Here is a 14,611-nt window from a genome sequence, read left to right on the forward strand (position 1 = left end):
TTGGGTCCACAATTCAATTGCAGGGTCACTCTTCCTGCCTTTTTTGCCATCATTTTAAAAAACAATTCCATATGAGAGGGGTTTGGTGTGTGTTTAAAAAAAAAAAAAAAAACAAAAAACCCAACACACATATACTCTAAGATTTTAAGAAACTCTTCCCTCTCTGTATCATCTAAAAAAAGGTATTTTTTCCTTGAACTGACTTTTAGGTGTTCCTTCTTCCCGTGGTTGGTCTGTGTGACCTGGGAGTGGTGAGTCACCATGGAAACCATCATTTACAAGCAGGTTTCAGAGTAACAGCCGTGTTAGTCTGTATTCGCAAAAAGAAAAGGAATACTTGTGGCACCTTAGAGACTAAACAATTTATTTGAGCATAAGCTTTCGTGAGTTACAGCTTCACTGCATCCGATGAAGTGAGCTGTAGCTCATGAAAGCTTATGCTCAAATAAATTGGTTAGTCTCTAAGGTGCCACAAGTACTCCTTTGGATTTACAAGCAGTAACCCAGGAGGTGAAATTCAACAACAGCTGCAGAAGTGGCTTTAGAGTGTATAAATAGACTTTTGGAGCAGACCAATGACATAGACTCATCATTTGCATACAGGTCCCGTCTGGTACAACACCTTCACTCCTCCTTCCCTGACCTCGCACCCAAATCTATAACATGATCTTGAAAAAACACAATTGGGGAAATATGGTGAGTGGCTCCTCTGAATCCCCAAGATAGCACAATCTGAGCTATTTACATAATCCTTCCCATTTGTGGCACACAAGGGGTTCTCCAAACAAAATACAAATGAAAAGGTCCTTTCCCCCTCCTTCCCTTGATATAGAATCAGAGAAAAAGACAAAAGTGGCCAGTCTTTTCATTACCCTTTTGGGGTTTGGCTTATTTCTAGGTTTAAATCAAGGTTAAAGTCTGCCTCCAGCCTCTCCTTTTATTTATCCTAACTTCATACCTGATCCACGCAGTCTCAGGGACAGAAAGGTGTCCCTAGCTTCTGTTTGCCAGAAGCTGGGAATGGGCAATGGGGATAGATCACTTGATATTACCCGTTCTGTTCATTGCCTCTGGGGCACCTGGCACTGGCCACTGTCAGAAGACAGGATACAGAGCTAGATGGACCTTTGGTCTGACCCAGTATGCCTAATCTTATGTAAGGTGTGAGACTTTCTCCTTATTGCTCAATCTTTGTAATCAGCCATCTCCCTAGTAGTCACCACATCTTCCTGGGGAAGGGTCGTCCCCCCCCCCCTTTAAACTTCCCCCTCCAGGCAGAACAAGCCTATAGGTATCTGGTTAGTGCTGTCTGCTCCCAGAGGAGCTTGCTAGCCTTCTCCTTAGGAGACAAAAGGTGTGCCCGCTCACAGGGCGAAACAGCTCACATTTTAAACAGAGATGATCCTAAATTGTCTACCAGATCCAAAAACCAGTGACTGGGGGGCGGGGAAAGAGTATGGATCCAGCTCTGAATTTTGTGGCTCACACCCCTGTTTATAATGACTTGAAACCCAAAACCGAACTCAGATGTTGGGGAAGTTCAGATCTGGGTTTGCTTTTACTTCCACACTTCCTGATTTGGGCCAATGTGTCTTTTCAAAACACAGTCTCTGACATCCTCCAAGTGCCAGCACTGGAGATCTCTAAGCAAGGACAGTTCTAAACTCCACGATAATTGGAGAGTCTGGTTTTATGGGTGACAGACTGCGAGAGGGGAGGGAAATGATAAATGGTTTGGGAAGATGCAGGGTCACTAGGTGCCCTTCAAATCATTAAACCCTGTTTTCCCTCCTGTCACTGTGCAGTAAGATTTCGCTGCACAAGCCTCAAGAAGCAGGTGGTTCGTGAGTAAATCCAAAGGGCAGAGCAGAAAACGTGGCCGAGGAGGCTGCACCGCGCGCAGGATACAGGAAAAACTTGCAGCTTCCTTTCCCTCAGCGTAGCCGCCGTGTAAAATGAAAGTACATAAGCCCCACCGGCGGCTGGGCTGCCGGGTTCCGCTCTCCGGCGGGGCAGTGGGAGGAGGAAGAGAAGGGGGCGGCCATCTAATTGGTGACCTTCCCCCGGGAGGGCTAGTCTTCAAGGCAATCTCGCTCCGCAACGCCAGTTCCAGGGCTCAGCTTCTTTCAGCAGCAGCAGCGCTCGGCTCAAGCCGCGATCGCAGGTACGGGCAACGCTGCTGGGTTGGGCGGCTCCTCTTTTCCCACCTGCTGGTACAGGGGGTGGCAGCGAGGTGGGGAGGTGAAGGGCTTAGGTGGAGGAAGCGGACAGTTTGCATCCCCTGGCGGGCATGGGGGAGCTGCTCTAACAAGGAAGAAATAGTTCTGCCGAGGCAACTCCCAGGGTGTATGCTTCTCTTACCTAGAGGTTTCTCTCTTTCCGGCTTGGGGCACCTGTGACACCAAGGCTGACTGATGGCTGAGCCATATCCAGGAGGGCTAAGGAAGGGGTAATTGGCCCTAATTCATACCGTGTAGAATGCGCCTAGATACTGCAGTGATAGATTCATCTGAAATAATAGTTCATTTTAGCTGTTAATGTGCTCCCTCCCCTCCGCCCCCCCGTTGTCTGCGAGGACAAGGGAGTAAACAAATAAGTACAGTAAGTGATATATCCCACCAGTCAGTGGAAAAAGGCAGACAGGTAAATTATCTGCCTGGCCTGATAGACTTTCATGATCATTTCATAAGCGAGCAATATCAAGAGAGCTTTCTGTTTCTGATAAGGGTAACACTAGTTTCACAAATTGGGATAATGTAGATGAAAGGTTTTATCTATGCATTTTAAAATTTGTCTCACTGCAACACCCTCAGCAATCACAGCGGTGTGTATTGTCTGTTATATTACCTAAAATATACCCAACAAATACAGTGTATTTTTAATGTTTTAAGAAATCAGACTTGGATGGTTGTTTACAATGGCTAAAAATGGAAATAAGATAGAACTGATTAACAGTCTTGCCCTGCAACAACATTGTAGTCAGTGTGTGGGATGTCATGATATTATTTTATCTTGTGATTTTTATCAAGTAACTAAGAAAGAACCAACATCATTGTAGAATCTTTTGGACACGATTTTTTTTGAAATCTATATAAAAAGTGATTAAAATTACTAAAATGTGTAGTTTTAGGATTGGTCAATGTACATTGTTTATAAAATTAAACCATTTAAACACAATAAGCTGTAAAATGCTTTACTTTTTATGCAGATGTTTATATCTTCAAATCTAAAAAGAAAATGTCTTGTGTAAGACAATGCAACTTTGTACTTCATGCTGTCTAGTCAGTGATTGTGAAAAGATGCCTAACTTCTATTAGCCAGTGAGGTCTTACTTGTTTTGCTGTTTTCATTTGCCTTTATTTTCTCTGGTCCCCCTTCTTTTCTCACTGCTGAAATTTAAGCCTTAGTTTAAAAATGCTATAGCATGCATTTGTTTGTACAAAAGTTAACATTAGCATGTAAACACACAAAAAAATTAGCTCTGCTGCAGAAATGAGATAACCAGATAACATGGAAGATATATCAAGACAATAGTATATTAATGGCTGTTGTGATGAAAAAGGCCTGATTTTCCTGTCTGGACATTTTGAGGAACGCACATGACTTTACTAAGAGCTGCTGTATGGTTTGCATCTGTGGCATAAATATTTTCATTACTATGTAGAAGGGCACAAACAATAACTGTTGATTCAAGTAGTCCCAAAATATGGGGTGTTTATATCCTAGAGTTTAGTTCTAGTATATACTTTTCTTAAAAACCTATGGACAAAGTGGTCCAATAGAGTCACGTTGTATAAGCTGTCAACAACCATGGCATGCTGCTACATGTAGTATTTTATGTAATACAAGAGACCAGATCTTTATCCCACTGAAGTAAGTGACAGAGCTGCCACTGACAATAAAGGGACCAAAATTTGGCCCTCTTCTCTTCATCCCAATGGGCCCTGTATACATTTGGGGCCAAATTAATTGGTTGTGTAATTGGACAACCCTCTGGAAGTCAATAGAATTGCACCTGCTTTACCAATGTTGAATTTGGCCTCAAAACTTCATATAAAACCTATTGTTCAATAAATAGGCATTTCCACCTCAGGGTATCCTTCTCATAGCCTGTCGTCCCCTGTCCCCCCCACTCAGTTTTTATACACATTTTAGACTAGAAATATAAAAAAGTGAAAAATTATATTTGGCAGAGTGGGAAAGCGGAGAGTCAGCTGGAATGTGTATGTCATTTCTGTCTTTTTTGATAAAACAGGAACCAAATAGCAGTGATTGGTATTTATTTGATTATCACCCTTTCATGCTGGGAATTATAAGTCACCCTCTGCCTCAGACTAAGCCCATCAGATAATTATTTACAGTAAGGATAATAAAAGCAGAAAAAATACCATGCCATATAAAGCTTTACCCAAAACTAAAACCATGACAAATAATAAGGGTTGGTTTTACAACAGGACTAGAGGAAAAGATGAGGTTCTACACACAAGGGCTGACAGTAGTCAGAATAAAACATGCATTTGGAACAGAAAAACAATTTCAGGGGTTTCTTGAAAGTAGGGTGGGATGGACTGAGATGGGTATCAAGGAAGATTATAGTTCCTTGCTGTAGAGGCCAATACAGTGAAGAGCCTGCTAAAGCATGATGGCAGAATCCCTAAAAAGTGAGAGGTCTACTGAAATGAGGCCTAGAGAGGAATTCCTGAATGTAGACAGGGTCTACATCCTTACTGAGGTTGCTCATGGTAATCATATTGTACCACCCAACTACCTAGGTACTTGGGGAGAAAAGATGAATATTTAGAGGGAAAAAGGGTACTCTGGTTGGCATAGATGACCCCCATCAGAGATCCTTTTAGGGCCAAGGTCAATAAACTATCTAGCTCCTGAACACCAGATTGAGGCAATATCAGTTTTATCTAATAAAATATTTTCTGGTTAAGGGGGAGAGAAATATTTATCTTCATCAGAATTAATCCTCAAAAATGACAGAGAGAGAAATTTAATGTCCTTTTGCATTTCTTGCTTCTTACACATTTATACTAAGTTCCTGGCATTATCTTGTTTATCATCCATGCATCTGGATGATATTTCATTAGTAAATGGTTGCAACAACTAAAAATTGGATAGATTGTTTAGACTCTGAATAACTGTAGATTATAATTTTGCATGAGAGATCCAGCTATTTTAAATAATTTATTCATTATAAGGCTAGAAGGAACCATTGTGATTATCTGACATGACTTCCTGCATAACAGAGGCCATAGGACTGTCTTGAATTAATTCCTTTTTGAACTAGAGCATTATCTTCTGGAAGAAAATCCAATCTAGATTTAAAAAAAATTGCCAGGGATGGAAAAAAAAAATCTACCACAACCTTTGGTAGTTTATTCCAATTGTTATTTATCCTTGTTAAAAATTTGCACCTTATTTTTTGTCTGAATTAATTTAGCTTCAACTTCCAGCTGTTGGATCTAATCAGTCCTTTGTCTGCTAGATTGAGGAACCCTTTATTATGGAATTTTTGTCCCCCATTCAGGTACTTATAAACTATGACGAAGTTACCCCATAATATTCTTTATTAAGTTAAATAGATTGAACTCCTAGGCTTAGATCCACAAAGGTACTTAGGTGCCTAAGTCCCAGTTTTAAGTACTATTGTGCAATCCACAAAACCCTTGGCTGCTGCCTACCCCTGTAGGCACCTAAAATTTATTTGCTGCCTGAGTTTTTGCTGTGAAAGTTCCCTAGGTACCTAAGTTTCTGCCTCTGGACATGTGCACTGCTGCCTCACTCTAGGCATCCAGATGCCTACCTCCCACCTAAGGCCCCATGTGATCCTCAAACCAGATAAGCAGAGGAACATCTATCTGACCCATAGAGCTTGATCTGGTAGGTAGCCTCTGAGTATGCCTACCAAATTGGGTCCCATTTAAAACTGTCTGGAGGAGGCACCACAGCACCACCCACCTTATTACTTTTAGCTCATGGTTTAGCACACTCACCTGGGATGTGAGAGACCCAGGTTCAATACAGCCCTGTGTCTGATGGATTTTAACAGGGATCTCCCACTTCCCAGGAGAATGATCTAACTACTGAACTATGGGATATTTTCATGTGGGTCTCTCTTCTGTTGAGGCTGTTCCACTTTGGATAAATAGAGAAGGGGGATTGGACCCTGGTCTCCCACCTACTAAGTGGGTCCCCTAGCCACCAGGCCGTAGAATCACTCTCTCTGGCCTAATCTCATAGTGAGTGCTCTAACCACTGGGCTAAATGTTATAAGGTGGGCACCACAACCTACTCCTCCTCTGGCCATTGTGTGTAGAATGAGGTTGGTACCTAACTCATTCTCACTAGAAACAGCTTAGGCACCTGTCTGACTCAGAGAAGGGTTTCTGGTTGTGGATCACTAGCAGAGATGGGCACCTGCCTGCAGTCCTGACTATCTTTGTGAGACAGGTAGGGTTTAGGACACACCCCTCTTGTAGGTATCTCCCCAGGGACTAGCTTAGGCAGATCCCCACCTTGGATACTGGCTTTTGTAGATTGCATTCTCAGGCACCTATTTCTCCTGTCCCCTTCATTGTGTAGGGATCCTAGGTGCCCAACTCAGGCTTTGTGGATCCCATTGTTCCAGTAGTTTTCTAGGCACCTACAAGTTAGGCAGTGCAATGATCAGCTTAAGGTCCTTTGTGGATCTGGACCCTGGAGTCTGTCATTATCGGGTACATTTTCCAATCCTTTAATCATTCTTGTAGCTCTTCTCTGAACCGCTCCAATTTATCATCATCCTTCTTGAATTGTAGATAGCAGAACTGGTTTTACACCAGTGCCAAATAGAGAGGTAAAATAACCTCTTGATTCCTACTTGAGATTCCCCTGTTTATACATCCAAGTATTGCATTAGCTCTTTTAGTCACAGATTTGCACTGGGAAAACAAGACTGTCTCCAGGTAGCTGCTAGAGACACAATTTGGCTCTCTCAAACTATGTGAACAATTTAGAGGGGTGAACAGACGGTACAGAGGAAAAAGCCTATGTCATACCGAAAACTGTAAAGAAACACTCTGGTAAAATGTGCGTATCACTGGCACTCTTTTGCTAGTTTGATATTGCATGTGGTATGAGTTTTTAAAAATATTTTGGGATGTGGTCTGATTTCTGTATAAGAGTAGAAAGATCAGCGATTATGCTGTTTAAGTGCTGGTCTACAGAAATAGTTAAATGAAGAGAAGGAAGTAGGGCTTGAGTAAACAGATGATTCAAACAATCTACCTTTTGGTAGAAAGAATTTTTAAAAAAAAGTGTTTACAAATAGGGAGTGCCATCCCCATGTCGATTTGAGATAGTGGTTTTTCTGAAGATTTACATCTTGCCCCAAATGTTGCTTCTGGTATGACATTTGTTTGATGTTCCCCAAAGTGTCAGAAAGATTTAAATTAGCCCTTTGTTCTTTGTCAATATAAAATTAGTGAGAAAACCAGCTGTGGAGATGTTACAGGAAAAACTTACCTACCTTCCAAGCGTGCAACAAGAATTAATATTGAACAGTAGGCCAATTGATACTGTGCAAACAGCCTTTAGAATTCCCAAAAGGAACAAAACTGCAGACTCTAGTTTATCAGAGTAGACATTTTTCTAGCTCTTGATCACCAGAGCAGCATACAAGAAAAAGGAACTTGCTACAAAGATCACCAGGTTCTCCTCCCAAATTTCAACATTACCTACTTTTTAAGCCTGTGGAGTGCTGCTCTCCCGATCAAGAGAAACTTGTAGTAGAAGAAACCCTGAGGTAGCAATTCTGTCTTTGATTAAACTGTATGGTCAGAATTGCAGAGCTGATAAATTCTGGCTCCTGTACGCTCAGTAGAATTAATGGACTCTGCTCCCTACCATCTTACGTTTCTCTAGCTCAATAAAGTGCCATTACAGGGTGAGCTCACGTACATATGCATGCTAGTGCTAGCACTCATTCTCCTCTTTTACCAATGAAAATAGGTCCTAGAACAAAATAAATATAGTCTCCCCTTGATTGTGAATGAACAAATAAAATTTACCCACAAATGCAACAAAATCTTCTTACTAGTTCAAATGTGTCTTTCATTTATTGGGCCCTGCTGACAGATATAAAAGGAATGAGCCTCAGCCCCATTTATTCTCACAGCAATTTAACTCTTCCTGCCCAGATTCCTTAACCCTGCAAGCCTGAAATGGAAAACCTGCTTTTGGTCTTGGTTCTACTTAGGTAGTCCCTGTCCAACTGTCCAGGGTTTTCTGGGTCCCAGATGAGCATTTTCCCATCACACAAAAAAGTTAATGTTTGTTAGTAGACAAATAAAAAAGGTGTTGAGTTTGTACTATACTTTGTGTATTAATTAGAAATGGGTCTAAGCTGCAAAGTTCAGATTGAAGCTTTTCCATACTTTGGGAGGGTTTGGATCTGGCAAAATCCAATATGACAAAGTGCATGCATAGCTACTGTAGGAATAAAGCCAACCCCAAAAGTTAAAAAAAAAATCATAAGTGTGCCTAAAAAATTTAGACAATTTTTTTTTTACTGCCTCCTGATTTTTGAGCTCCCCTGCCCACTTCAAATGTGTGAGAGACAATTAGTATTGCCAACTCTCTCAAATTTATAGTGAGTAACATAATTCTGGCCACTGATGAAGGAGATTTCTCTAGAAGACATAAGTGAGATTGGGGCCGCATTGTGCTAGGCATTATATAAACAAAGAGTAAGAGACAGTCCTTCCATGAAAAGTTACAATCTAGTGCAAAATGTTATTTGTGAGAGTTAAAATTTTTTTTATTATATCTCTCTATATATCTATACTGCCCTGCTAATCCAATATTACTTAGTAGACTATTTAATGCTGACACTAAGTTACTTTAACAGGATCTTAAAAATTAGTTTCTAGAGAGAGACATGGACTGAAATAACTCTTGTGAATGAAGTAAGATTCTCTATTCGCAGAAGAGGTGTGGCAATGACACGAAATATAAAATATTACTTAAACTATTTTAAAGATTACACACACCATGTATGGTATAAAGAAAAGGAGTACTTGTGGCACCTTAGAGACTAACAAATTTATTTGAGCATAAGCTTTTGTGAGCTACAGCTCACTTCATCAGATGTATGGTATGTGTCTAAGTGTGTATGATTAATATTTAAATTGATAGTCAACAACTGTTTTCTTTCTTCACTTTTGTGCTCACAGCCATACTAAGGTATTCATGACACCTTTTAAGCGGCAGAGCTTCAGTTCTCTAAGTTCTTTCCAGTTCTCGAAGGTGAATTGCTCACTCACTAGGAACTAGTCTAAAAGCAGGAACTTATTGAAAGTTATTGTAAACATACTTTAGAACAGGGGCTCTCAAAGTATTTTCTGGGACCCCTGTTGAAAATATTTCAGGCTCTGATGACCCCCCCTCCCCCCCCAAAAAAGTGATGACCCCTTCCCCCATACCATTCTTACTTCTGCTGGCAGCAGCGCAGCCTTCAGTGCTGGGCACCTGGCGAGCAGCTGCCACTCTGCAGCCACCCAGCTCAGAAGGCAGTGCAGAAGTAAAGGTGGCAATACCGTGACCCCCTCCCTCCTACAATCGGTTGGCAACCCCCTTTTGGGTCGGGACCCCCAGTGTGAGAAATGCTACATTAGAGGAACAGTTCAGGTACAAAAAACAGAGCTATTGGGGTCAGGGGTTATATTGATTCCAAATCTCACATAATCTATTCCTAGTCTTCCCTTGTGCATGCCACATGACCACTACACACTATACTGTGAATAATGGTCTCTGCTTGAGAAAGACTGGAACAACAAGGGGATTTATGGTTAATCAGGACTAGAGTATGATGCAAGAGTTGTATACCAGCAGTATATACTACTCCTGACACTACTGTTAAAGAGCCATGATTCCCTCTCTTTCATAAGCACTAGATTCATTCACAAACTCATCTTCTTGAAATAATCAGCTGATTCTAGCAAACATAAAGAACAATATGATGAGAAAAATGTTGCTAATTGTATAGCTCTCTGGGAATATTTTTCATGCTCCTACTTTTCTATGTACCTGACTGTTTTGTTTGGTTTTTAATTTTTTGCACCAAGTAGGTAAAGAACATCACAAATACAAAAGGGGATTTGATTTGAACGTAGCAGTTAAAGGCAAAATAGTCTGAGTAACTTTATACATATTACAGGGCTTTTACCTGTGAGAAGAAAGCCAAAACTAGGATTGTTTAGCCCAAAGAGAATGAGTAAGAACTCTTTTTTTAAAAAAAGATTGAGATAATAAAATCTGATCAGTCCCTCCTTTTTCCATTATTCCATAATATAAAAACAGGGGTTGCTCCAAGTTAATAGCAGGCATATTTAAAAGAAAAACTTCATACATGATGATTATTTTCTCTTTCTTTTCAAGTGTGGCAATGAGAGTGGTGCTGCAGAAGGCACAAAATAAGTCACTCAGTTCTCAGCCCAAAGTATTTTCCATCTATGAGGCAAAATGAAGAAGGCATCCTAGGGAGCTGAGAGGAAAGAATAACTTGTAGTCAGCCTGGGGAAATCTTATTGCAAATCCTATGACCTATTGCAGGAGGTCATAGTGAAGAGTTGTGGCTTTAATAACAGAGAGTCTGGATAAATTTATGACCATTTGTAATTAAACATGCTAAGATAAGAGGAATCACATTTCATGCTACCAAGTGTAAACTCTTAATTTCAGGAATCAAGAAGGAACCTCCATATTGCTTTTCCCACTTAATTGTGGATATATTTCACCTTTTATGGAGGCAAGTAATATAAACCACTGTTAGAGGCAGGATACTGGATATGATGAATCACTAGTCCAGTCTGATAAGGTGAAACACATCCATGCAGCCTGACTCTTTAAGAGAGACTACCTCTAATTTTCAGAATTGCATTGGCCATTTATCCCCTCTGATAATTGAAAAAGCTCTTTGGCCTGGATCGGATCTTGAGCTATTTTTACTCAGTTGTGACTATTGTCTTGAATGGAGTTACTCCTGATTTACACTGAATTAAATGAGAACAGAACCAGGCCCTCTGCGTCCCGTGTACTTCAATGGGGTTCAAAGGCATGTCTTTATCTCCTCAAGTCTGTATATAGCGTACCACAAGCTTAAAAAACAAAAGTGTAGTTGTGAAAAACATAGTGCCCCGCTCCCTGGGAATGTGTGTTTGCGTTTTGCCATCACAAAGAACAGTGTGTGGTTTTCACCCTGAAATCCCACTCATCTGAGAGAATCTGCTAGAGGCAAAGTTTTCACCAGATGCCCCTTAGCCTCTATGCTACTGTTTAATCTCCTAACTTTAAATTTTGCTTGTGCAATTATTTGCCCTTGCAAATCATGCATTTCATGTGTACTGTGGACAATTATATCTAGTAATCCAATTTACACACAGGCCCATTTTCACACAGATTGAGGTTTTGCACATCTTTGGGTACAGTTTTGAAGTCTGTCTTAAAATTTGACTGAGTCACATTTTTGCTGTTTAAAATAAAACTAGCACGTGTCAGAGAGGAGTGGGAGTTTGAGAGTCTCTGCTTTCATCAAAAGCAAACCAACGTGTTTTGACTTCTCCTTTCTGGTGGCATTAATACACTTAAAATCTCCCTTTGTGCATTTTTTTTTCTGTTTCCACTTTTGAAATCATATGACAGACTTCGGTAACAACCAGTTTGCTATATTTATATTTCTATGAAATTTACCTTTAATAGATTTTTTTAAAATTTGTTTATCGGTTTCATACAATATACTAGCAGACTGAGTACAGAGGTAGAAGGCTTACTGCTTTTCACCTCTTAACTAACATAGGACCCAGTTCTGCAATCCTTACTCATGATGAGTGGTAGTTACTCACAGGACTAATCCCACACTGGCTACTCATGAGTAACTACTACTCAATGTGAGTAAGGGTTGCAGATTTGGGATCAGAATTGAGATATCTGTACGTGCTACGAAACCGTACCCATCCAAACTTTCTACAAAATCAATTCTTTAAATTGAAGCAGGGAAGTTAACATTATAAACATAATATTTAGCCTATTATGTAAACAGCAGTCCCAGACTGATGGTACTTTCAAGCAATTCATTTGTCTGACTCTGGCAAAACAAAGCTTGGAGAAGAACAGTTGTGCAGGATAGGAGGAGGAGAGATTTAAAAACCAGTTTCTGGGTGGGAGCCCATCAGTTAAGCATAGTGGCTTTGCTCCACAGAACATGAATTACCAGATAAATAATGAGCAGTACTTGTGGCACCTTAGAGACTACCAAATTTAGTCTCTAAATCCCCACCATCAACCGCAGCCTGGACTAGTCCATACAAGAGATCCACTTCCTGGACACTACAGTGCAAATAAGTGATGGTCACATAAGCACCACCCTATACCGGAAACTTACTGACTGCTACACTTACCTACATGTCTCCAGCTTTCATCCAGACCACATCACACGATCCATTATCTACAGCCAAGCTCTAAGATACAACCGCATTTGCTCCAACCCCTCAGACAGGGACAAACACCTACAGAATCTCTATCAAGCGTTCTTAAAACTACAATACCCACCTGGTGAAGTGACGAAACAGATTGGCAGAGCCAGAAGGCTACCCAGAAGTCACCGACTACAGGACAGGTCCAACAAAGAAAGTAACAGAATGCCACTAGCCATCACCTACAGCCCCCAACTAAAACCTCTCCAGCACATCATTAAGGATCTACAGCCTATCCTAAAGGACGATCCCTCACTCTCACAGACCTTGGGAGACAGACCAGTCCACACTTACAGTCAGCCCCCCAACCTGAAGCAAATGCTCACCTGAAACTACACACCACACAACAAAAAAACAACTAACCCAGGAACCTATCCCTACAACAAACCCCATTGCCAACTCTGTCCGCATATCTAGTCAAGGGACACCATCATAGGACCTAGCCACATGAGCCACACCATCAGGGGCTTGTTCACCTGCACATCTACCAATGTGATATATGCCATCATGTGCCAGCAATGGCCCTCTGCCGTGTACATTGGCCAAACCAGGCAGTCTCTATGCAAAAGTGTAAATGGACACAAATCAGACATCAAGAATTCAAACATTCAAAAACCAGTCGGAGAACACTTCAATCTCCCTGGAGACTCAGACTTAAAAGTGACAATTTCTCAACAAAAAAACCAAAAACCTTCCAAACCAGACTTCAGCGAGAAACTGCAGAACTGGAATTAATTTGAAAATTTGCAGTTTGATGGACACCATCAAATTAGGCCTGAATAAAGACTGGGAGTGGATGGGTCACTATAAAAACTAATTTCCCCATGCTAATTTCCCCCTACTGTTATTCACACCTTCTTGTCAACTGTTTGAAATGGGCCACCCTGATTACATTGGCCTCATTACCACTACAAAAGTGATTTTTCCTCCTGTTGAGAGTAGCCCACTTCCACTTTAATTGAATTGTCTCATTAGCACTGACCCCCCACTTGGTAAGGCAACTCCCATCTTTTCATGTACTGTGTATATATACCTGCCTTCTATATTTTTCACTCCATGCATCTGAGGAAGTGGGTTTCAGCCCATAAAAGCTTATGCCCAAATACATGAGAGTCTCTAAGGTGCCACAAGTACCCCTCATTGTTTTTGCTGATACAGACTAACACGAAACCTACCAGATAAATGTTATCATACCTAAGGTGGAGTCAAAACTTGGAAAGAATATATAGAGTTTAGTTGGGTTTTATTTTTTGTTTTGCTATTCTGGCTAATGACATTCAGATTTGTATCAAACATATTTCCGGTAACATTTGAGATTGTTGGTGGAAGGTTTATTTCCACTGTTTTTCTGAACCATTCTGTCAGATTTCATCTTGCACAAATGTCTGTATGGTTCAAGAAGTGAAAATCCAGTAGGACATTATTTAGATGTAAAAAGGTGCAGGCCAGATTTGGCTGCCTTATCCCCTTGCTATTTATTGGAACATCCACTCTGAAATGCTTATCATCCCTATGAAGCTTAACATTAAAGCTTGAAAACATTTCTTCAGCTGGTATAAATGCTTTAAATTTCATCACCAAGCTCACAGTGAATAATTGTTTCAATGAGAGACTACAATTCAGTGGCTGGGAATGGGAGTAGGAGATCTGGGTTCCAGGACCAGCTATACTTCTGATTCGTAACATGACACTAGTCAGATTTCTCACTCTCTCCATGTCTTTTCCCCATCTGGAAAAGGGGAATGCTGATATGCATCTTTGTAAAGAGCTTTGATCTCTACAGATGACAAGTGCTGTATAATAGTATTTAACATGTATATTGACAGATTTAGGAGTAAGGTTCTCACCTATTGGTATTTGTTACGAGGAACCAAACAAGCATGTTGTGATGCCATGCCAGTATACTTGCATGTCTGCCTCATGTAAAATTGACTCATTGCATATTGACACAAAGTTTTGACACCTAAAATAAAGTTGGAAGGTATTAATGGCTTGATTTTTCAGAGGTGCTGAGCACCGCAACTCCCACTGACTTCTGTGGTAGTTCTGGGTACTCACCAACTCTGCAAATTAGATTATAATTGCTACCACAT

The 14,611-nt window shown here is 40.7% G+C and overlaps 1 protein-coding gene across 2 annotated transcripts in view; it reads left to right on the top strand.

The window, feature by feature from the left end:
• Positions 1-2,080: 2,080 nt before the first annotated feature.
• Positions 2,081-14,611, top strand: part of TEC (tec protein tyrosine kinase) — an 87,948-nt gene continuing 75,417 nt past the window's right edge. For both annotated transcript variants that reach the window (XM_074951448.1, XM_074951446.1), the window contains exon 1: positions 2,081-2,164. The gene's annotated coding sequence lies outside the window, so the exon portion shown is untranslated. The remainder of the gene's footprint in view (positions 2,165-14,611) is intronic.

Source organism: Natator depressus, chromosome 4 (genome assembly GCF_965152275.1).
Source record: "Natator depressus isolate rNatDep1 chromosome 4, rNatDep2.hap1, whole genome shotgun sequence".
Taxonomy (NCBI): Eukaryota; Metazoa; Chordata; order Testudines; family Cheloniidae; genus Natator; species Natator depressus.